The sequence below is a fragment of the Mirounga angustirostris genome, unplaced genomic scaffold (assembly GCF_029215605.1).
Source record: "Mirounga angustirostris isolate CCGP_5_RB_7025 unplaced genomic scaffold, mMirAng1.0.hap1 SCAF_7, whole genome shotgun sequence".
NCBI lineage: Eukaryota > Metazoa > Chordata > Mammalia > Carnivora > Phocidae > Mirounga > Mirounga angustirostris.
Genome location: NW_026991715.1, coordinates 127522396 through 127546393, shown reverse-complemented (window position 1 = coordinate 127546393; position 23998 = coordinate 127522396). Strand labels below are relative to the sequence as shown.

Below are 23998 nucleotides of genomic sequence, written 5' to 3'. Positions count from 1 at the left end.
TTCATCCCTACCCTGTGACTCAGTTTCCTCTTCTGTAAAAATGAGGGGGTTGCCGGGGGCTTTTATAATTATTTGTTAGCAACACACGATTTTGCCCTCAGAACTCTTATAAAAAACAGATGTAAAAATACAGTATAAATTCATGTACATAAACAATTTCAAATGCATATTGGATTAATACAAAGTAGTCAAACAAGGCTATCTGTGTATTTATTTTGGTTGCACTGTATCACAAAGATCGTGATTGATACATGGAAGTGTTTGCAAATCCTAGTCATTTTCTTCCTTTCTTTCTTTTTCTTTCTTCCTTCCTTCCTTCCTTCCTTCCTTCCTTCCTTCCTTCCTTCCTTCCTTCCTTCCTTCCTTCTTTCCTTTCTTTTCTTTCTTTCTTTCTTTCTTTCTTTCTTTCTTTCTTTCTTTCTTTCTTTCTTCCTTTCTTTCTTTTTCTTTCTTCCTTCCTTCCTTCCTTCCTTCCTTCCTTCCTTCCTTCCTTTCTTTTCTTTCTTTCTTTCTTTCTTTCTTTCTTTCTTTCTTTCTTTCTTTCTTTCTCTCTCTCTCTCTCTCCTTTGCCTTGTTTTGTTTGTTTTCAGTAATTGCCTAATCTACTCAGGGTAGTCCTTAGAATTGGGGCAGAGCAGGTTTTAATTTAAGGTCATCAAAGACAAAACAGACCCCCAAAACCAGCTAACCAGGTAGCATAAGCTCATGCATTTTGAGTATGCATTTTCATAGCACTTTTAATCACAAGTTAAATATATTTTAAAAATGAAATTGGAATGAAACATTTGAACACCTCTTTAAAACTCTCTGGGTTCACAGAACACTCTGGAATCTACTGGGCTAGTTGTCCTTTAAGAAGTCTCAAAGTCTGTGATCCCTGCCTCTTCTCCCCACCCCAATTTCCACCTCTCTCCCTTTATTCACTCTACAAATATTTTTGAGATACTACTGTGAATCTGGCATAATTATAGGCACGTGAGCCACTTCAGTGAATTTCCCCAAATACATACACGACCCCTGCATGACAACTTTACCCTTGCACTTGTAATTATTTAGTTTATAGCTTTGAAACGGTTCCCGTTTACCCCACATCACACGCAGACTCGTTCTTTTCTAAGTGACTGAGTTTCTCACTCGGTCAGTTACCAGTTCCTGGGCAGTAGAGGAACACCGTGGATAATCCATCAACCTGCTAGCAGGCAACTGCTGAAGACAAGAGGCCCATTTATAGCCCCGCCCCCCATTGGTTGGTTAAATTCAGGGAATAACTCTGTAGTCAGCAGGGTTCCCACCAGACTCAATCTTCCTTCCTGGAGTTTTGGAAAGTGTTTGCAGATCCTAGGCTGCTAAGGCATTAGTAAAGTAAACCACTGACCTTGGGTTCATTTTGTATTTCTTCAAGATGCTCTAAATGAGGTTGTAGAGGTTTTTTTGTTTGTTTGTTTGTTTGTTTTTAATGATGCCCCATTCAGAAAAACCCAGAGTCCTCTCAGAATGCCCCAGAGACTGACCAATGGAAGGGTGGCCTTTGTAAACCTGAAGAATAAGGTATTGTCACAGAAATCTGTTCTATTAAAAGCCTTCTGTTCCAGAAGCCCCATCCAGTGGGAGGTAGAATATGAAATTCTCCAGATTCTTAGACAATGTCAGTAGGGGATTCAGATTATGTCATTTAGGTTCTGTGATGTGTCATCTTAACAATGAGGTTATTACCCAAGAACAGGAACTGAGAAGGTAGGCTACATAAGCCTGAGAGTCCTTGTCTAGTAGGTGGCCCTATCCTTTTTTTACCATGAGCACCATGTGGGATGTGGAGCTGGTGTAGGACTGTCCTTTCATCAGATGCAATTCGAATCTGCTCTTGGGGACAAATCCATTTGATTGGAAAGGGTACATATGTAAGAGGATACAGTGGAGACACTTAGAGGCAAATGGGGGGAGGCCAGCAATTTTATAAACTTCCCGGACACTACACTACTAAGAGAATCAAACATGAAGCAGGGAGTGTGAACTGCTCCAAAATTCATGACATCGTTTTCTTATTTATTTTATTTATTCTTCATATTTTGCTGCTTCTTTTACGTTTCCTGGAAGCCTAGAAGGAGCACCGCTTTGGAGAGTATGTTAAGTTCTCGTCCTTGTCCACTAGGGGGCACGAAAATCCCAGGAGCTGCCTTCCAAGAGCCCTGGATGGCTTTGAACAAGGGGAAGGGGATGAGCAAGGTGGGTTGTCCAGATCAGAGCGACGCTCTAAAAGTAGTAATAGTGTCCAGTGCTGGAATCCTTCTACAACTGCCCTTTCACGTGGTCGTGCAAAAACGAGCGGACATTTGCACTCCGGGAAAACTGACCCCCAGAGCAACTCTTCCCATCTTCCACTTCTGCCCCTTGAGGCCTCGTGGAACAAGTCTGATGGGGCTGCTCCATGACTAGACGTTAAATATTTGCCTACAGCTCTCACGTTCGCTCGGAGTCTTTTGTCCTCCGGAAAAAAACACCGTCGTTGTTTTAACATTTCTCATATTGTATTGGTTAGGGCTTGCTCTTTTCTGTGGCAAGTTACAGAACCGGCTCTGGTCAGCGTTACCTGAGATGGCCCGCAGGGTCAAGGGAAGAATGAAACATCCGTGGTTTAGGAAGCAGCTGCTGGGAAATGAGGGCTGGGGTCCGTGCCGTTCACACAACTCAGATCAGCGACTCTCCTTTCTGTGTCTCTCAGTTCCAAGTGTCATCCTCCTACAGGGACTCTGAGCACCACCCCTGGATCCGTCAGCCCTGGACAGGGGACATGTGTCATGTAAAGACGTGGCTGCTGAGTGCCAACACAGAGAAGCAAGAGAACACAGGTTCCTGTTCCCTTATTCTGATCACTCCTCTGAACATGGACCACTTGTGACAGTTCCCTTCCCAGTGTGGACTCAAGTGCCGAGGCTGGGTCTGGCCACACAGAGCAGAGGCCATCAGCCTCCAGTTCGGGACTCCATACTTCTATTACTACGACCGAAAATGGTAAGCTTTCTTGGATTCACATTACTTGTCACAACCGTTGCTAACCGTCGTTGTGCAACCGACGTTGCACAACCGTCCCTCTTGTACTCCAGCCACTCTGTCTGGTGACTTGAATGCCAGGTTTTATCCCAAGGATTTTCATTTGACATCTGAGTTACTGTTCCAGCCTGTGAAAATTGTTCTGGATTTTGATTATATTACCTATTGGAGGAGAATTATGCCGGTACTATTTTTTGTTTGTTTTTAGATTACTAAGGCATCTTTTTAAATTACTTTCCAAAATAGCTTACAAAGTTACTCTCCCACTGGTGTATGATTTGTTTTGTTTTTAGTGTTCCAGGATTCATTGTTTGTGTATAACACCCAGTGCTCCATGCAGTACGTGCCCTCTTTAATACCCATCACCAGGCTAACCCATCCCCCCATCCCCCTCCCCTCTAGAACCCTCAGTTTGTTTCTCAGAGTCCATAGTCTCTCATGGTTCATCTCCCCCTCCAATTCCTCCCCTCATTTTTCCCTTCATGCTATCTTCTTTTTTTTTTTTAATGTATAATATATTATTTGTTTCAGGGGTACAGGTCTGTGATTCATCAGTCTTACACAATTCAGAGCGCTCATCATAGCACATACCCTCCCCAGTGTCCATCACCCAGCCACCCCACCCCTCCCACCCCCCTCCACTCCAGCAACCCTGAGTTTGTTTCCTGAGATTAAGAGTCTCTTACGGTTTGTCTCCCTCTCTGGTTTCATCTTGTTTCATTTTATCCTCCCTTCCGCTATGGTCCTCTGTCTTGTTTCTCAAATTCCTCATATCAGTGAGATCATATGATACTTGTCTTTCTCTGATTGACTTTTTTCGCTTAGCCTAATACCCTCTAGTTCCATCCACATCGTTGCAAATGGCAAGATTTCTTTTTTTTATTATTATTATGCCAGTACTATTTTTGGCTATTATCAAAGTTTTGTTTTAAGAAACTGAGTTTGGCAGGAGAGTAAGGTGATAGAATCACTGAGCTACCCAGAGAAATTGTAGAAAATGTGAAGGAGACCTAGCAATATCACTTCTAGGAATTTATTGTATAGAAATTATCAGAGCTATAAACAGAGACCTGAATGCTTAGATTTTTTTTTCTCATTATTTATAATAGCAAAAAAAAATAGGAATCCATTTACTATCCAATAGTAAGGGCATTTGTAAATTCATGTATAAATTCATATATTCATTCAATGAAATACTTTTGCCACCAATAAAAGACCTCTTTAAGATATAGGAAAATATGTGTCAGGTAATAGTTATATAATTTATATAAATTTAGCAGAAACTTAAGAGTTCTCAATAATGCTTTTAAGATTTCTTTTCAATAGAAAATAAACTGAAAGAAATACACCAAGATGTTAACTGTGTCTTATCTCTGGGTGATGATGCTTTGGTGATGCTGTTTTCTTCTTTATGCTTTCCTACACATTCTTTTCACTTTCACAATGAGCATGTGTTTCTTCCCTTAATGAAAAGTCTTTTTAAAAGAAAATTTATTTGGGGGCGCTTAGGTGGCTCATTTGGTTGGGCGACTGCCTTCAGCTCAGGTCATGATCCCGGAGTCCCTGGATCGAGTCCCGCATCAGGCTCCCTGCTCAGCAGGGAGTCTGCTTCTCCCTCTGACCTTCCCCCCTTTCATGCTCTATCTCATTCTCTCTCTCAAATAAATAAATAAAATCTTTAAAAAAAAAAAGAAAGAAAGTTTATTTCATGATCATTTTCAGCTCTGGACTATTGATAAATCCTTTGCATGAATTAGGTCTGAGGACATTTTATTCTTTTAATCTGTCAGGAAGCATGGATTTCCTTCACTTTGTCCCCCTCACTTCTCTTTGACAGTAGAACCATCCAGGATGCGATCGTTAGAACATCCTGTTGAGCCAACTGGCTGCCTGGAGACCATCAGGGAAGACAGCGCTGAAGCACCATGTCTCTAGCCTCCTATCTATCAAATGGCCACCACCCTAAGCTGGGCAATCTGCTGTGTCAGCTCCTCGGAGTCAGGTGTGGGGCAAAGGCCTGGCATGAAGCTTTGCATTGCTGAGGCCTCATTTCGAAGGCCTCCATCTTGAATAAACATCCTGCTAGCCACACAACCAGATGACAGGCAGGCCTCCCAACCATGAGGTTCCCCTTTTAGAAAGCCCTCATTGTGGGGAGTGGTGCCCGGGTGGCTCAGTCGGTTGAGCATCTGCCATCGGCTTAGGTCATGATCCTGGGGTCCTGGGATTGAGCCCCGCATCGGGCTCCCTGCTCAGCGGGAGTCTGCTTGTCCTTCTCCCTTCCCACCCCCAATCCCTCCCCCGCCATGCTGTCTCAAATAAATAAATAACATCTTAAAAGAAAGAAGAAAGAAAGAAAGTAAGTAAGAAAGAAAGAAAGAAAGCCCTTGGGTCCTAGATAACTGACCGCTTGAATGACCCAGCTTTTCCTGGCTAGTGCCCTGATTCCACTCCTATATTTTAAATTTGCCAAGGAAGACTGAAACCCTAGGCATCCCACCCTCGACCTCAATAAAGGCAGAACCTAGGCCTCGACCCTCTCTTTGTCTATCTCTCTCTCTCTCTGTCTCTCCCTGAAATCTCACTGTGGGGCCCTGGACATGCTGTGCATTGTCCAGGATTTGTGAATAATAAACTTTGTCTTTTTAAATTTCCCTGATGATTGCTGTGAGGTGCATCTTGAGATCATAATAAGAACCACAAGTACCTTCCAGCGTCAACACTGGTTCTGCTTGCCTGGGGGAAGGTCTGTGGAGGCCCCTGCAGTAGTAGGCACCCAGGCGCATGCCCCCGGGGTGTTCTTAGACGGGAGCAGCATGATCTGGAGGCTGAGACCAGCAGGAAAGACCTGTCACTGGTGTCCTCTACCTGGTAATTAACGTGAGGTCAGGCGAGAGGGAAGGAGGGACCACCAGCACCCCAGTTACCCCCATTACTAATTGTGATTCCTTAGGTGTGTTGACTCATTTGGGCCACGCCTCCTCGCAGGGAAGGAGCCGGGTACTAGCATCTGCTGCCTTCTTTAGTTGAGGAAACCTGATATTCAAGGAGCTTTCCCAGCTTGCCTGTCATTACGCAGTTAGCAAGAGGCAGGGCTGAAATTGAAGCCAAGCCTTCAAAGCCCACTCTTCTGTTTCCGTTGTAAGCACCGGGCCTGCGGGAATTGACAACAATCTCCTCAGGGTCTGATTTCAAGTGGGGGAAATTGGTGGCAGGTGAATGGAGCCAGAAACAAGGAGACACAGCAGCAAGAAGACCGCTGAGCCCACGCTGAGCCCACGCTGGGCTTCTTGGAGGCACGCCAGAGAGCGGCCCATTCCCCCATAGGAGGGTTCACTTTCGTGTTCACAGATACAGACTTCGTTTGCAGCCCATGTGTGCCTTCCTGGTGGGCCATTGAGTAGAGGGGCAGCCATAAGGCCCACCCAGGAGAGCAGGACTTGCCTTTCTCTGGACTTTGGGGGTGGGGGACTGGGGATCCCATCACAGGCTGGATACAATGGGCTCCCCAGGGCTCCCGTGAAAGGCACAGAGGCGTCCTGGGGCATCCCCAGCCATTCTTCAAGCAGCCCCTCCCAGACCTTCTCCTTGGGTTTCTAAATGACTTTTCATTCCCTTTCTCTGAAAGGAAGAAAAAGTACCCTTAATTGCACTCTTATCGGTGTCCACCCTCTGGGAGCTCTGTGCGTCCTGACCGGATCCCTTGCCAGAGCTGTAGGGCAGCCTTCTGTGAGGCAGAGCCCGCCTGGGACAAGGTAGCAGTCAGCATCTGTGCACAGGGCCCTGCAATGACCCATTCACTTCTTACTCGGGGGCTACAAAGTACAAGAGGGGGACATGACGCCACCCCCGCAGATCTCTGATGCCTGGATCCAGAGCGGAAGCTTTGAGACTCTGGAGGCCTGTGCCCTGAGCCCCAGCAGCCCCTTAGTTGGGGCAGGCAGATGGGGGACAGCAACATCAGCGGGGTACTGGTGGACCTCATTCTGCCTCAAAGTCCTTACCTTACCTTCCAAACTCCCCCCAACTCTGCTGGCTGCCCCCATGTAAACAGCAGTTTATCAGAAGGGCCAACCAAGGCTCAACTCAGAAATGGTTGGATCTGGGGGACTAATAAGGTTTACTATTTCAAGATAAGGAAGCATGAAACCTGATGCAGCCCTTAAGTAATTGTCATGACTTGAAGGTCTTAATACTTTGCCCAGAGAGGGAGGGAGATGAACTTTCACCTCCGCAGGAAGATGCATGCTCCTTTACATTCTGGAGGCTCACTTTAAGGAAAATCGGCCACTTCAAGGAAAGTCGTGTAAAATCTGTTTTTAAGCTGCAGTTTTTCTGCATCTCCAAAAATTAATATTTTCCATAAACATAAGGAGGTACATCACACACTAATTCTCTCTTAAGGAGGATGATCCTTTTCTCTGAGTTTTTGTGCTTTGCAATTAGTTAGGTGCTGTGATGACTTTCTTTGGTGAACGGATGCTGATAGTAAAAGAATAACCTGCTCTTTCGAAAATACTCTTAGGTGATAAAATAAAAAGTTGACAATCCTGAGTTAGTCCCCCATGTTCGTTTTTAAATTTGTATTATTCTAATACTTGTAAATGGTAGAGTGACTATGTACCTGCCTCCTCCTATAAAAAACCCCGCCCCCTACACACACACACACACACAAAATCAAGAAACAGCAACTCCATCTGTGCTAAAACTAGGCACTATCTGTCATCCCACCTGATCCCAGGTGCCCTATCTGGAGAAAGGCTGCCAAGTCCACAAAATCCAAACAGGAATGCTGGGGGGCCCCCAGAGAGATGGTGAACACCAGAATCAGCACAGCCAAGTTTGGCCCCTACAGGAAGTTGAGAGAGGATGCGCTCAGACAACTACATTCGTAGGCAGCAGTCTGCAGATGAGGCAGGCATTTCCACACAGCATCATGAGGCAGGTACCTGTTGGCCTGAGAGAGACGAATTCTAAACTACTCACCCACTCACATAACCTTGGGTCCTAAACTGCACTGTGGCCCAGGGAGAATTTGTGCTGGCTCTGTGTGCCGGACATCACTTGCTGGGGAGCGCACTGTGGTCCCCCAGCATAGTGGCTTACAATAACAACTATTTACCTGCTCAAGGTTCGGGGGTAGCAGATTGTGCTGGGTTCAGCTGACATTCCTTGGGGGTCACCCTCGTGAGGCAGAAGTCATCCTGTTGTTTGTCCAGGGCCGGTCCAAAATGGCCTCCGTCGTGTATCTGCCCCCTGGAACTAGAAAAAGAAATTCCACTTACCTCGGACTTTCTCCATAATGATTTGCAAAGCTAGAAGTCAGTAGAGCAATGTCTTCCAGGTTTTAAGAGAAAAGAAAGTGACCTAAAAATAAGGCTATGGAAAAATGTTTTTAAATGTACAAGAAATCAGGGACTATAGCTTCCATATGCTCTGTTTGAGCAAACCACTCAAGGGTGAAGGTTGGCCAACTGTTATGGGCTAAACTGTGTCCCCCTCCACTACCAATTATTCATATGTTTAAGTCCTAAACCCCAGTGCCTCAGAATGTGACTGTATTTGGAGATAGGATCTTTAAAGAGGTAATTAAGTTAAAATGAGATCACTAGGTGGACCCTAATTCAATATGACTGGTGTCCTTGTAAGAAGAGGAAATTCGGACACAGACGTGCACAGAGAGAAGATCGTGGGAAGACACAGGGGGAAAAGAGCCATCTACAAGACAAGGAGGGAGGCCTCAGAAGGAACTAAGCCTGCAGACACCTCAATCTTGGACTTCCAACCACCAGGACTGTGACAAAATTAATTTCTCTTGTTTAGGACACCCAGTGTGTGGAGCTTTTTTATGGTAGCCCTAGAAAACTAATACACAATAGAAAGTACTAAAATTAATGAGAAAAGAAATGGGATGAGCCATTTCATGATAGGGCTAAGTTAAACACAAATGTGGATAATATGTTACATGGCAGAACGTTTGTAAATGCATAAATCTGGCTTCAACAGACTTGGATTTTAGTTGTGTTCAGGCCTCCAAGTAACTTCTATATTGGGCACGTTGGTTGGGTTCTCTGGGCCACATTTTGCTCCATGGTAATAAATTACTTTCAAGGTAGGTTCCAGAGAATCCAAGGCATTCAGAGTGAGCGCCTCAGGAACTGCCAAGAGGATAAGGAGGGGAGTCTGTGGGGTCTGAGCTCTTCTCTACTCCACACGCAGGTCATGGGCTTCTCAGTGAGATCTCACTGGAAGGGGTTTTGCTGTGGCTAAAAAAACCCTAAACACCAGTGAACTGGATCATTTCTGAGTTCCCTTCCAAGTCAAAAAGCTATTAGCAGTTTAAGGTTTGTTTCATCCCATTGGCCTTAAGAAAATGTAAGGACATGTTGATAACTTATATGGGCCTCGGCTGAAAGTGAGGGTATAACCACACATGCTTCCAGCCAAGACCCACCGAAGAGTCAGCACGCCACGTCTGTCTCCTTGTTCCTCAGGACGGGCCTGCTGTGGGAAATGGACGCTACGCTGCTGAGAAGGAGATGCGTGCTGCCTGGCTCTGGGGTGGCGTCCGGGGAAGAGTTCGGAGTGACTGCCAGGCCTTGTGGACAGGAATAGACTCCGCTGGAGACATTTGTGCCAAAGCAAGTCTTGGTCATGGTCACTCTCTTCCCTGCTCCTCAGCTAATGGCTTGCTTCTCACAACTAAGTGGGGCCAGAAATTCTCTTAATGAGTAGACCAACTGCAAACAGCTTCCAAACAGCTGACCTGGAATTTTCCCCAAGACTATCCTTCAAGAGCCTCATGGAAGGTGACTTCCCCTGTTTCACATTTTTAGGGGTGGAAGTGTTTTCTGTCGTCAGAAACTCTGGAGGAGGGGAGTGTTTTCGAGGTGTGCAGTGCGTGGGCTGAAGAAGGGACAGAGAGAGGGCAGAGCAAGAATTACCCGAGGAGAGGATAATTCCGAGGGGAGACCGACAGAATGTCTCCTGGAAATTTCAGACCAGTTCATAGACCACCATGAGCTTGCAAACAAACTGTTAACAACAAGGCTTCCAGCTGGTCTGGAACAGGAAAGGGGAAACCCTGCGGCCATTCAGCAAACAGAGACCGAAAAACAAGTGGGACTCAGCAGACGGGGAGATTTTGCGGGGCAGCCCGGAGGAGGCCGCAGGGACCGGTCAGGGCTCCACAAAGGCTGTGGAGGAGGAGGGCGCAGACCAGGCTCTGGAAAGTAGCCAGGCCATCGAGGTCTATTTTACTGGGCTTCTGCTGGCGCCTTGGAGACCCGGGTTGGACAAGAACTAATAGAGCAGCTGGCTGCCTGACTGAGTCCCCACCCACTTGGAGGTGCTTTTCACATGATTTAAGAGCCTCGGTCGCCTCTGAAAGGGACAGCCCACAGAACTGCCATAGTTTGGGGTCTGGAAAAGTCCCCTTCAGAGAGAGTCAGAACAGCCCCATGTTGTGACCAGGCCAGAGCTCAGGCTAGCCAGGGAAGCAGCTGTTACCAGGGTGGCGGGGTCAGCAAGCAAGACGCCTAATCAGTGGGTGGGAGAGTGCGCCTGGGTCCCACCCAGAGGCTCCTTCCCATTTCCGGGGCTGCCCGAGACCTAGCAGCACTCGCAGCGTCGGTGACTGCAGTGTCTGTCCGCTGGGAAGTAAGAGGAGGACAATTCTAGGGAGTGGTCCAGGCGGCTCCCGCACTCCGTCGTGGATGATCTGGTTCCCACAGACGGCAGACACAGGTTCCGAGTTCAACTCCCCACTGAGTCGGGGACTTCTACTGGTCAGTATTTTCTGGAAACTCGTGCTCTTGCTATGTGCTGGTTTTGGTCACCAGGTTATTCTGCTCCTCCCCTCCCCCACGGAGAACATCATTCAGCTGTTCATTTACATATTTATTCATTCAACAGATACTGAATGCTCACTAGATGTAAAGCAACAGAAACAGCGATGATGGCGTGGTCTGGCATTGTGCTAGCCACTGTAGCGAGAGAGAAGACGTGGCCACCATCTTCGTGGACTTTGCAGCATGGTGGACGAAAGGTATGCTATTTCTTTTATTTATTTAACACGCACAGAGTCCCTGCTGTGTGCAGGCCACTGTTCTAGGCACCTTACACATATTAACACGTTTAACCCTCCTCACAGTCCCACGAGGTAGGGAATATTACTATCCCCCATTTTACAGATGAGGAAACTGAGGCACCCGGACATTAGAGGAACCTGCTCAGGATCGCACAGCTGGGAAGGGCTTAAATCCAGGCGGTCTGGCTCTAGTACCCGTAAACCTTACACCAGGATCCCTCTTCAGCAGATAAATACAAATCAATAAACTATACAGGAATGACCAGTCTGCTCCATGCTCAGAAAGAACAATGTGCAGGCGGTGGGGGTGGATTTTTCACATAGGTTGGGAGTCAGGGTGGACTTCTCTGAAGAGGTGACAGAAAGGAGGAGTCCAAGCAAGGAAAATTGCAAAAGCAAAGAGCCTTGGGTGAGAAAAGTCTTGGTGAATTCACGGGCCTCGGAAGGAAGTGACTGCTATTCAGTTTCGTTAGGTAGCTCTCAAGGTAAGGTAGAAAAAGAAGGACCTGTCTTTACCAAAACAGACATGGTTCTACACACTGATCTGCTGCTTGAGCTACGCAGCATGACCTTAGGCTATTTGTTTTACCTCACCGTGCCCCGGTTCTTCATCTCCAAATTAAAACAAGAATAAGTGCTTTGAAGATTGAATGAAGTAATACAGTCAAAGTTCTCAGTATGTACATAAGGTGGATATTGTTATTATTTTCACTGTAATTTTTAAATTCTCATTAAATTTGTTCCTTTTCTAGTATTTCCCGTATCAGCTCTTATCACCCTAGGCTTCACATTAAAAAAAAAAAAAAAGCTTCAATTCCTCTTTCTATTTTACCAACTTTTTTTCCTGGCTTTATTGAGATATAATTGATATGTAAAAATTATACATATTTAAGGTGTACAATTTGATGTTTTGATATAAATAGACATTGTGAAAAGATCACCATAGTCAATCTAATTAACATATCCATCAGTCTACATCGTTATCATTGTCTTTCTTCTGTGTGTATGTGTGTGATGAGAATACTTAAGATCTATCCTCTCAGCAAATTTAAGTATACAATACAGTATTTTTAACTAAAGTCACGCTGCTATCTGTTAGTATCTCCAGAACTTATTCATCTTTCATAATTGAAACTTTGTACTCTTTGACCAGTATCTCCCCATTTCCTCTCCCCCCAGCCCCTGGCAACCACCATTCTATTCTCTGCTTCTATGAGTTTGACTATTGTAGTTCATTGCAGCATTATTCATAATAGCCAAAATGTGGAAACAACCTGAATGTCCATCAATGGATGAAAGGATAAAGAAAATACAGTGCGTATATATACAATGGAATATTATTCAGTCTTTAAAAAGAAGGAAATCCTGCCATTTTGCAACATGGACAAATATGGGGGATATAACCCAAGTGAAATAAGTCAGACACAGAAAGGTAAATACTGCACGATCTCACTTATATGTGGAATCTAAAATCGTCATCAACTATAATCGGTTGTCAAGTCCTATTGATTCTACTTCTAGTTTCCATTGTCCTTTCACTCTCAAAGCCAATTAAGGAGTGGGCAAAGAGAAAGTTCCCTATGGACACTAACTGAAATGGAAAATAAACACCATTCGGAATGATGAAGAAGCTGGTGTTTACCAGAGGGAGAGTGCTGAACATTGCTGAAAGGAATGCTTGGATAAGTCAGGTGATGTGGTCATGTGATAAGCTCTCATCGAAAGATCACGAGTGGTAAGGTTTTGAGTAACTTCGGCTTCACCTACTTAAGGGAACGATTTGCCTGGACTTATTCTCTCTTCTCCTACCTGTGACCTGGAACATGAATGTGCCTCAGTCTGACTTTGACCATAAAGAAGAAGAAATACTTTAAGGGATGGTGGAAAAATAAAACGGAAGGAACCTGGTTCCCTGAATGACCTCATGAAGCAGGTTGTCCACCAGCCCAGACATACCCGGATAATTACGTACAATAGACATAAACTTCTCTCCGGTTTTCAAGAGTCTCTGTGTTATAGTCGTTCTGCTAAGTAATGCAGGCCTCCCTCTGTCCTGATCCTTCCATTGGCTGAGGCGGAGACAAACCACTTTCTCAGATACAGCGCTGGCGGGTCAGTATGATCCCAGAGTAGAGGGTGTGCACACATTCAGACAGACAGCTTAAAACGGCCTCACAGAGCACCCTCACCCTAGTAAGGAGCTGGAGCGGCGTGGTCAGGCCATGTTCCCCAGAGGAACACAGGAGTAGCTGAGGGGAGCTAAGGAGACTGGCAGTTAAAATCTCTGTGGCTGGCCACCCAAGATCTCATGGGAGTGAGAAGTAGTAGGCAGACTCGGTACAGAGCAACGTATAGGCTAAGCTGAAATGTAGATACAATCCCAGGGGTGAGAGTAGGAAATCTGAAATGACAGAGATTTTCTGCTACCCAAAGGAAGCAGACTTAAAAAAAAAAAAAAAAAAAAAAAAAAAAAAAAAAAAAAAAGCAGGACTTTAAAAAAAAAAAAAAAGGCCAAGTATAAAAGCAGAAAGAAAGGTGAATTTCCGGCACACCTCTGTTTGACAGCTGAGCTTTGTATGCACTGTAGTAATTCTAAGAGGGCTAGAGTCGTTCCTTGGAAGTGGACGATGTGCCAGATCCTGGGCACGAGCAATTTTGAGGAGTCTTCCCGACACCTCAGTCACGTTTGTATTATTATTTGCCCACTTTATGGATGGGAAAATGGAATCTTAGAGGTATTACGCATTACAACCCAGATCTCCCAGTTAGTCAGTGGTGGAATCAGGATTCCAATCTGAGCCATTTGGTCCGAAGCCCAGACTCTTAATTAATTAGTGTTCAAGGGTAAACACGGCTTCAGGCAATTTGCTTCAGAGGCTCCATTATCTGAAGTTGGATTGCCTATAAAGGATTGCTATTATGTAAACTTTTTTCTTGCCTAATGTGTGTATAGAAAAATACACGTAAGCGCATGACTCTATAAATTTTCACAAATTGAACACACCGGTATAACCAGCACCCAGAACAAGAAAAGAACAAGACCAGAACGCAAGAGTCCCAACTGTCACCCTCGAAGTCATCACCCCCACCTGAAGGCTAATCCTGATCCCAGAGCCCCCTATTCTGTGCCCCAGACTCAGGTCAGTTCTTGTAGACTTTTCCTTTATGGGTCCAGTTCATGAACCAGCGGTTCCCACTTCTCTTTTTAAACATTTTCCATCATAGAGAAGACGCCAAATCTTCACGTGGCTCGCCTTACCTGCTTTCTTCTTTCTTCTTTTAGGGCAATTCAACTTGGCAAATTTTTATTCCACCATACAAGCTGGGCACTTGGTGCTGAGCAGTAGGTTAGAGGAACAAATTAGACAGTCATGTCCCTGCCTCCTAAAATAGCAAAAGAATACAACTGGATACCCGTGTCCTGTTAAACCTCTTGGAAATGCAAGATGATATTATGGATATTATATGGCTGGTGTTGCTGATGCCTGATAAGGCACGACTGGTATTTTTTTTTTTTAAAGATTTTATTTATTTATTTGAGAGAGAGAGAGAGAGCATGAGAGGGGGGTGGGTCAGAGGGAGAAGCAGACTCCCCACCGAGCAGGGAGCCCGATGTGGGACTCCATCCCAGGACTCCAGGATCATGACCTGAGCTGAAGGCAGTCACTCAACCAACTGAGCCACCCAGGCGCCCCAGGCATGACTGGTATCTTAAGGTGTCTGGGCTGAGTGCTTTTTCAAGGGTCCCCTGGATACCTGGATGATGCTGAATTGGACGTTAGTTTGAAAGCTGGTTTAGGTAACACTTTTGGGGGCATAACTTGCTAGAGGGAGTGGACATTAGTACAATCTTCCAAAATCTTTTACGATGAGCATTTCTTATTTTGATCTATGCCATCTCTCTTCACCATTGCTTTGTCATTTTGTATCCTTATATTTGTTTTGTATTGACTCAATTATATGTTGGTTTATTTGTTTTCCCCCACAGCATAAAGATAACATATATCCATCCTTAACTGAAAATATAAAAAAATTTTTTTTGAGAATTTTTTCCCAGATATTTTTGCACCACACTTGCTATCATCAGAATTTTTAAAAAATTTATTATTGAAGTATACTTGACATACAAAGTTTTATTAGTTTCAGGTGCACAATATGGTGATTTGACAATTCTATACATTATGCAGTGCTCACCCCAGTAAGTGTAGTTACTATCTGTCAGTATATGTTATTGCAATAGCATTGACTATATTCTCTACACTGTGCTTTTAATCTCCATGACTTAACTTATTTTATAACTGGAAGTTTGTACCTCTTAATCACCATCACCTGTTTCTCCCATCCCCCACCCCTCCCTTCTGGGAACCACCAGTTTGTTCTCTGTATTTATGAGTCTGTTTCTGTTTTGTTTTTTAGATTCCACAAATGAGTGGAAGCATATGGAATTTGTCTCTGTCTGACTTATTTCAGTTAGCATTATATCCTCTGCATTATTGTTTTTTTGAACCTTGGAAGTCATGGTAATAGAAATGTTTACTTAACTAATTCCTTAAGTAATGGGTGTGCTAGTGTTCTCAGCTCTTCAGTTGCCCATACCAAGCTGTCTTTCAAGGGCTTCTCTCTTAAGGAACCTTTGCATCCCGTGCTATGAAATTGAAAGGGATAGAGTAGAAGTATCTTGAATATGGAGGGGGGTTTGCAGGTAGGTGCTTGGGCTCTTTTGGACTGGTAGCATGGAGAAGTGAAGAGAACTCTTTGATATTAAAGAAAGTAAATGGATGACTTTGCATTAATTAAAAAACAGAACTAAAGGGGGAATACAATAAAAGAGAAAAGGGAGAAGGGAATTGAGGTTAGCACTAGCAGAGAATGGAGCTATTTTCCTAAACTTTGGGCAAAGGGAAGCTGCAGAATTCCTCCGCCCTGTAAGTAAAGTCAATGTTTGCCACTAGGTGGCACTCACACGTTCAGAATAACTGAGGACATCGCAGAACAGAGTAATTGGCCTTCCTGGTGCCTCATCAGCCCGCCTGGCACTAGTGAATTCTAATTTCAAATTCTGCTTTGGATGCATTTCAATATTCGATGCAGTTTATCAGTGCTCATTACCATTGGCCAAAATCATGGCCCCAAACAGTTACCGTTGTTGAAGTCACTGGTGTGTTTTTCCTTCCATGTTAGGAATTCATACTTAGAGAGGGCACCTCTTCTGTTCTCCTTAGGAACTTAGAAATAATTAGAAATTGTGTCCCAGGCAAAAAAAGTCTTGTAAATGAAGGAGTAGAACAAGATCTCGGGTCTGAAACAATTGGCCATTTGGGGTTTTTGTTTTGTATTAGTTTGGATTTCTTCTTTGGTAGGTTTAAACAAAGCTTTCCAACATTTTCTTTTCCAAGCAAGATTAACATTGAACAAACCATGTTAGATCACGATGGTATAAGATGCTACTATATTTTGATAGATGCTTCTTTTGTAGGTTCTCATTCTATTTCATGCATTTAAGACTCTGACTTTGCGGGGCACCTGGGTGGCTCAGTCGTTAAGCGTCTGCCTTCAGCTCAGGTCATGATCCCAGGCTCCTGGGATCGAGCCCTGCATCGGGCTCCCTGCTCGGCGGGAAGCCTGCTTCTCCCTATCCCACTCCACCTGCTTGTGTTCCCTCTCTCACTGTCTATCTCTCTGTCAAATAAATAAAATCTTAAAAAAAAAAAAAAAAAAAAAGAAAAAGAAAGACTCTGACTTTGCCCAGCAAGAGGCATAAGGAATTTGAATAGGATCCCTTTATAAAAGGTTTGTTCTGAAGACAAAGAACACTATGCATTTAGTGTTTACATATATGCATACAACTAAAAATAACCAAATACAGTGCCTGCATTGATCTAGATTTCCACAGCCATCTGTTATGTGAGTGGCTTATGCCTGTGTTTTTTACTAAGGCAGGACATCCAGCGGAGACTCAGAGGGTCAGACGGATCCTTTGAATGAGATGGGGAATCATCTTCAGCCCTGGATCTCTCCTGTCATTTTCTGTAGGATCTGCTGCAGTGCTAGAGAGTGGGTTGCAAAGATCTGAATAGCACACTTATTTGGGGGACTGGGTGTTTTGAGGTTCATTTTGTGGGAGGGAGAAATTTCTCTGAGAACTAGTACGTCATATGATGGGAAAACATGATAAACGGCCATTTTATGTGACTGACCCTGCAGCAAGACCAGTGAACCAAATGTTGGTTATGGGTCTCTCCTAGCCTCAAGACCCGAGGAGCATTGCTCTCAACATGCGCCTCTGATCCTGGCCCCAGGCCATCATCAGACTGTGTTGTCCTAAGTCACTGTGTCTGGTGACTGCAAAAAGTCAGCCATTTTAGCTGCCATGTAAGATAAAGAGGCTTCAGGTTTACAGTATTGACCTTTCCAAATAAAGAAAGGCTTCCAAACCCTAAAACAATCAGCTGTCCTGAGATTATATATAAGCATGAGTTATTTATGAATATATTGATTACAGACATGTTACAGCTGAGTCCTAAGTGCTACTGAAATCACAATAACATCAGCTCTGGGTTATGTTTTACCAGGGCCTGTGTCCAAAGGGGAAACCAATTGTTGGGGAGTAGTAGTGAGTGTAAATCACCATTTCAATGGGAAAGCGTTAGAGAGAGATTAACTCTAGCCTCTTCACCCACCAAGCCCTCATTCTTGACTAGGAACAGTTCATTATGCAGGACAACTGGCCTCACCCTTCACAGTGGTAGAACATCGCCCCGTGTCCCCCACTGCCCACTCTTTATTCTCCATCTGGAGTTTATTTGGTACTTTCCACCCTCTTTCTGTGCTTAGTCTTAAGTCCTGGTTAATGCCAAAAGCAAATTATCTCATTTCGAAATCATCTATGTTCATATTACATAGAGATATGTTGATGCATATATACATAGGATTAGCTTCATGTATGTTACTATTTACACATTTATATTTACCTCACTCACATGTGCATGCATGTGGATAAAATGACATGGCCTTTTTATTTAAAAGGAGGAATATATTATGGACTGAACGTGTGTGTACCCCACCCGCAATCATATATTGATGCCTTAGCCCCTAATAGGATGGTGTTAAGAGGAGGTTAGGTTTCGATGAGGTCATGAGGTGAAGCCCCCATAATGGGATGAGTCCCCTTATAAGAAGAGACACCAGAGCTTCCTGTCTCTACTATGTGAGGACATGGGGAGAAGGCCCTCTTCCATCTGCCAACCAGGAAGAGGGCCTCTATCAAAAACTGAGTTTGCAAACACCTTGATCTTGACTTCCCAGTCTTCAGAACTGTGAGAAATAAATGTCTATTGTTTAAGCCACCCAGTCTATGGTATTTTGTTTTAGTGGCCCAAGGTGACTAAGACATAATATATTAATATATATAAGGAGGACACGGAGTGGAAGACCATACACCTGCATGTCAGCAATAGTTATCAGCCAGTTATGAAATAGCTTTCTTTCTTGATTTTCTTTCTTTCTTATCTGTAGTCCCAAGTTTGCTACAATACTTGAATGTTATATTTATAGACAGAAGAAATATTGCAATGGTTTTTGGAAAAATATATTTGACTGTAACACTAATGCAGTATTTTCCAATAAAGAAAGGAAAAGTGCAATTGGTCTTAGAGCCTGACAGCCAGGGTGACTCTTAGGTCTCTGCCCACAGCCTGAGCTGATGTGGCCGATAGTACCCGAGGGTTTTCTCATCTGCAGCAGAAGGGATGACATGTGCCTGACCCTATTCAAGGATGTTGAGGAATCAAATGAGAAGGCTATATGAAAGCTCTTTGTAATTTGGCTGCCTGTGTCCAAGTGTGCTGACTTCAAGTCCGTTTGCATTTTCCATGCATTGGCTGGGCACTTTCGCTCTAGGGCATTCCCAATGGCAGGGACCAGGCGCCAGCCTTCCTGTGGAACTTCCCAAGTCGCTGGCCCGGGGCTTGTGAACAGTAACAAATCAAGCAGATCTGCTAATGTCAGGACTGGAAGAGTCCCAGATGTCATTCAACAGTCAAGAGTCAAGGTGTGTTTCATAGGATACCCTGACTGTGGAATTCCACAATTTCTCTGTGTTGTCAGAGAAGACACGGGACACCCTGTTCAGATACCGATGAACAACAAACAATTTTTCGTAGGACGATGTCCCAAATATTGCACAGTCATACTGATACTAAAAATTTAGTCATGGTTCATCTGAAACTTAAATTTAACTGGGCATCTTGCATTTTTGTTTTATCTGATAACCCTAATGGGAACTTTTGCCCTCCCCTTCCAGTTCGGTTGGTGCTTTTTCCTTATTAAACTTGGCTTCTTACTGGTAATTTAGGTTTTACAAATGCATACAGAGCTTTCCAGGGCAGGGATCACTGCAGGTAAGCCCGCACACAATGAGCAATAAGGGGTCATCTCTAAAGCATCCGTGGGGCTGGCACGGTGCCAGGGAAACACAAGCTGGCTGCTGGGCTTCCATCAGCCTTCTCTTAGGACATTGTAAACTGTAAAGAGCTTGAAGGGGGACTGTTAAGGGTCACACATCCTTCATCTGGCCTGGCCATTGTACAAAAGAAACACCTGTAACAGGCCATGAGCTCACCCACCTGCAGACTCGAGCATTGTTCGCCCTCAGCGAAACAGGCTGGGGCAAGGAAGGATTGGGAAACAAGAAAGGGCAGCCCCGTGTGAGGTCAGGGTTGGGCCACCGCCTGGCTTCCCACAAGGACTCTCTTGTCTCTGGATGGTGGGAGAGTTGATGTATGGGACTCCGGGATGGAAAGTCAGCCTTCCCTGTAGGTGAAGCAAACCACCAGCCAGGTGGCTGACTGCGTGACCCAGTGCTCTTTCTTGGCCTCCAGCCAAATGCCCCAGGTCCCCACAGTTGGCCTCACACGCTGGGGAAACGTGAGCATTTGAACTAGCGTTTAGCACTCTCCTAACACATTCATGCGGAGGGATCCCTATATCTGACGCATTCTTTTTTTTTTTAAATGGGGAAATATCTTTTTTTTTTTTTTAAGATTTTATTTGTTTATTTGATAGAGTGAGAGAGCACAAGCAGGGGGAACAGTAGAGGGAGAGGGAGAAGCAGGCTCCCCGCCAAGCAGGGAGCCCAATGTGGGGCTCGGTCCCAGGACCCTGGGATCATGACCTGAGCTGAAGGCAGACGCTTAACCATCTGAGCCACCCAGGTGCCCCTATCTGATACATTCTTTACTAAGAATCAGTAGCAGAAGGCAGGGCTGAGGATGAAGGAGCCATAGACGGGGGGGGGGCAGGGGTGTTGGCTGTGTGACTTCAGTCCCATCACTTTGCCTGTAACCTCGGTTCCCTCCTCCATGAAGGAAGAAACAGAACTCCATAGTGACTGGGGCACTTCCAATGTGTTGGTGCCGCTAGGTGAGGGGAGCTGGGCAAGTCCTGGGAGGGGAGAGGAGCTCGTCATAGCTTAGAAACGTGAAGTTCAACTCAGGTCTCCAGATTTCCTTCTGAATGGGGCCCAGAGTGGGTCAGCTGAGATCACTGAGGAGTGGCCAGGACACAGGGCTAAGGAAGGGCCCAGCCCTCTGAAACTCACTTCTTTATTGCATTCCTGGTAAGCCCCAGCCCTCACAGATGAAGCCGTGTGTACTGTCCAGGAGAAAGGGATAGTGAACTCAGCAACCCCCTCATGTCTCCTTTCTCTAGGCCGGGCAGTCTTGGGGACCTGAGGATAAAGCCCAGGCGGCCGCTGGTGCCGAGCTGAGCGTCTACTCCACGCTCTGAAGATAGAGGATTGAATGCCCTTTTCCCTCTCCCGGCAGAATGTAAGGAAATAGTCTACCTAGCAGGATGACTCCTCTGGTTTTTAACTGAGCAAAAGTAGATCCTGTGTTACTCTGCCATTTTGCGCTGCCTCATTCTTCATCTTCATTCAACCACCTCAGTTCAAATCATCAGCAAAGAAGTGAGAAGAACGAGGCTGAACACGGCTCAGATCACCATAAAGGATCGTTACCACTTTGGATCTCACCAGCATCTTGTCTTTGCCCTGGGACAGTCAGAACAGATGTCCCCATTGTCTTTATCCCATCTCCGTGTCACAGATGAAGAAAGTGAGGCTCACACAGGCTACGGAACTTGACCTAAAGCACGCAGTCAATAAGTGAGGTGGCACCTGGCTTGGAATACAAGTTCTTTCTGCCCTACCAGGCTCCCTCCCAGCAGGTCAGCCCTCGGAAACTAACGGAGGATGCAGAGACAGGCCGACATGATCCAGGCAGAGGCAGACCAAGGCTATCCCTGACTTGGCGCTTCCTCTTTGTCAAGTACAAACTGGCCAAATACCACCCACTGATAATAAACACGTTGCATTTAGGCAACACCTCACAACTGATGGCATTTTTATAAGCATTATCTCATTTGACTCTCACAAATAACTCTGTAAGGTAGGCAGGGAAAACCTGGCTATCCTCATTAGACAGATGAAGCATCTGAGCACAGGCAGGTCGAGTGGCTGGCCCCTGCTCCCAGAGCCCGGGGCCGGGAGAAGTGGGACTCCATCCTAGTGTTTCTCTGCAAGTCTGCTTTCTTTTCTACTGCTCAGAAATGAGGTCTAGGCCAAGAGTGCCAAATACCTGGCCACATACTGCCCTCTCTCCTCCCACACCAGGGGCAGGCATCATTAATCAATCACAGGGTTGTGCCCAGATTCGGCTGCGGGCTCCCCCCCAGCACAGTTCCCCGGCAGCCATCATCAGGCACAGCAGACTGGCAGGATGAAGGCTGCTGTTCTCCAGCCTGGTCCAAGCAGTACCCATGGCCGGCTCAGGGCGCAGAGACTGAATGGAGAGTGTAAGAATCCATCTGATTTGAAATCTGGTGCAAGACCCAAGAAGACCCTAATAATTTGACTGTTCCGTATAGTCAGTCTTACCAATTCGTTTGTAATCACAACAACACTAATAATGGCTAACTCTTTTGGAGCATTTCCTACTGGCCTGGGCGCTGGAGTGAGCACTTTCCATGCATTTTCTTTTTTCTTTTTTCTTTTTTCTGTAAATTTTATTTATTTATTTATTTTTAAGATTTTATTTATTTATTTGACAGAGAGAGAGATAGCTAGAGCAGGAACACAAGCAGGGGGAGTGGGAGAGGGAGAAGCAGACTCCCCGCTGAGCAGGGAGCCCGATGCGGGACTCGATCCCAGAACCCCAGGATCATGACCTGAGCCGAAGGCAGACGCCTAACGACTGAGCCACCCAGGCGCCCTAAATTTTATTTATTTATTCATAAGAGACAGAGAGAGAGAGAGGCAGAGGAAGAAGCAGGCTCCCCATTGAGCAGGGAGCCCGATGCGGGACTCGATCCCAGGACCCTGGGATCATGACCTAAGCTGAAGGCAGACGCTTAACGACTGAGCCACCCAGGTGCCCCTCCATGCATTTTCTTAAACAGCATCCTGTTAGTCCCATGTCAGAGATGAAGGGACTGAGGCTTTGAGAACTTAGATAACTTGCCAGATGCAATCTAATACTGCCAAAGCCCATGTACTCCCTACCTTGCTCTCCTGTCTCCTAGACTAGAGACCAATGGGTTTTCAGTTCCTTTTTTTTTTTTTTTAAAGATTTTATTTATTTATTGGAGAGCGAGCGAGAGAGAAACAGCATGAAAGAGGAGAGGGTCAGAGGGAGAAGCAGGCTCCCTGCTGAGCCGGGAGCTCAATGTGGGACTCGATCCCAGGACCCTGGGATCATGACCTGAGCTGAAGGCAGTCGCTTAACCAACTGAGCCACCCAGGCGCCCGGGTTTTCAGTTCCTTGTAAGCAGAAGCATTTCTTACTTCCCCCAAACCCTTGAAATCAGCTCCGTGGGTAGGGAAGAGAACAGAGGGGACTGGAGGCTGAAAGTAGAATCATTAAGCAAAGCAAGCTCCACGAGGGGTGACTAATGGGCAGCAGAGGGGGGGTTTGCTGTCTGAGCAGAGCTTGGACGTGGGAGCTGGAGCATCCACACGTGGGCACAAAGCCCTTGGCCGTGTAGGACAAGCTGATGGTGGCAGGAGACTGGGGGGAAGGGCTAGCTCTCCCACACTGCCAAGTTCTGGCACATTCTTCAGAGGAGTTCAAGAATCTAAATTTGACTCTGAATGTCCACATTGTTAATAAGGGTGTATTTGTCAAAGTAGGAGGGTAGAACATATTTGCAGGGTGCATGCAACAGAGCATATTTGTAGAACATATTTGATTTGTAACTTTTAGCATTTAACATATATGGGGAGTGAACCTCCATTTGCATGTGCTAGAGCTAGGTCTAGTGAAAATGAAGCTTCTCTACTTCTGTTGTTTTTGCTGCTTCTCTGGGCAGGCCACTCATGGGGGCACCTGCTGTCCTGTGGTGGTGGGAGCAGAGACCCCAGCCTTCCGTCACCGGACTCCTGAGTGTCAGAGCAGGTGCCATGCATTCATTGGGTGGTGCCGACTGCAGCGGGCCCAGCAAGGGTTGGAGGTGGCCACGGCCCCCCAGTCACAGCAGGCTCCCCATCTTGTCAGTGGGTGGGGACTCCAGAGCTAGCTCCCTGACTGAGAAGGCAGCCTCCAAATGCAGAAGAAACCACGGCTCCCTGGGTGGCCTGTTTCTGTGATGTCACTTAGGGAATTGTTCCTGAAACCTTAATTTTTTTTTAAAGACTGTTTTATTTATCTGTCAGAGAGAGAACATGAGCAGGGAGAGTGGGAGAGGGAGAAGCAGGATCCCCGCTGAGCAGGGAGCCGATGTGGGGCTCGATCCCAGGACCCCGGGATAATGACCCAAGCCGAAGTCAGACGCTTAGCCAACTCAGCCACCCAGGCATCCCATGAA

The 23998-nt window shown here is 45.6% G+C and overlaps 1 long non-coding RNA gene across 2 annotated transcripts in view; it reads left to right on the top strand.

Moving 5' to 3' along the window:
- Positions 1-10479: 10479 nt before the first annotated feature.
- Positions 10480-23998, top strand: part of LOC123853445 (uncharacterized) — a 31569-nt gene continuing 18050 nt past the window's right edge. For both annotated transcript variants that reach the window (XR_008505097.2, XR_006793154.3), the window contains exons 1-2: positions 10480-10835; positions 10963-11095. This is a non-coding gene — a long non-coding RNA (uncharacterized LOC123853445). The remainder of the gene's footprint in view (positions 10836-10962; positions 11096-23998) is intronic.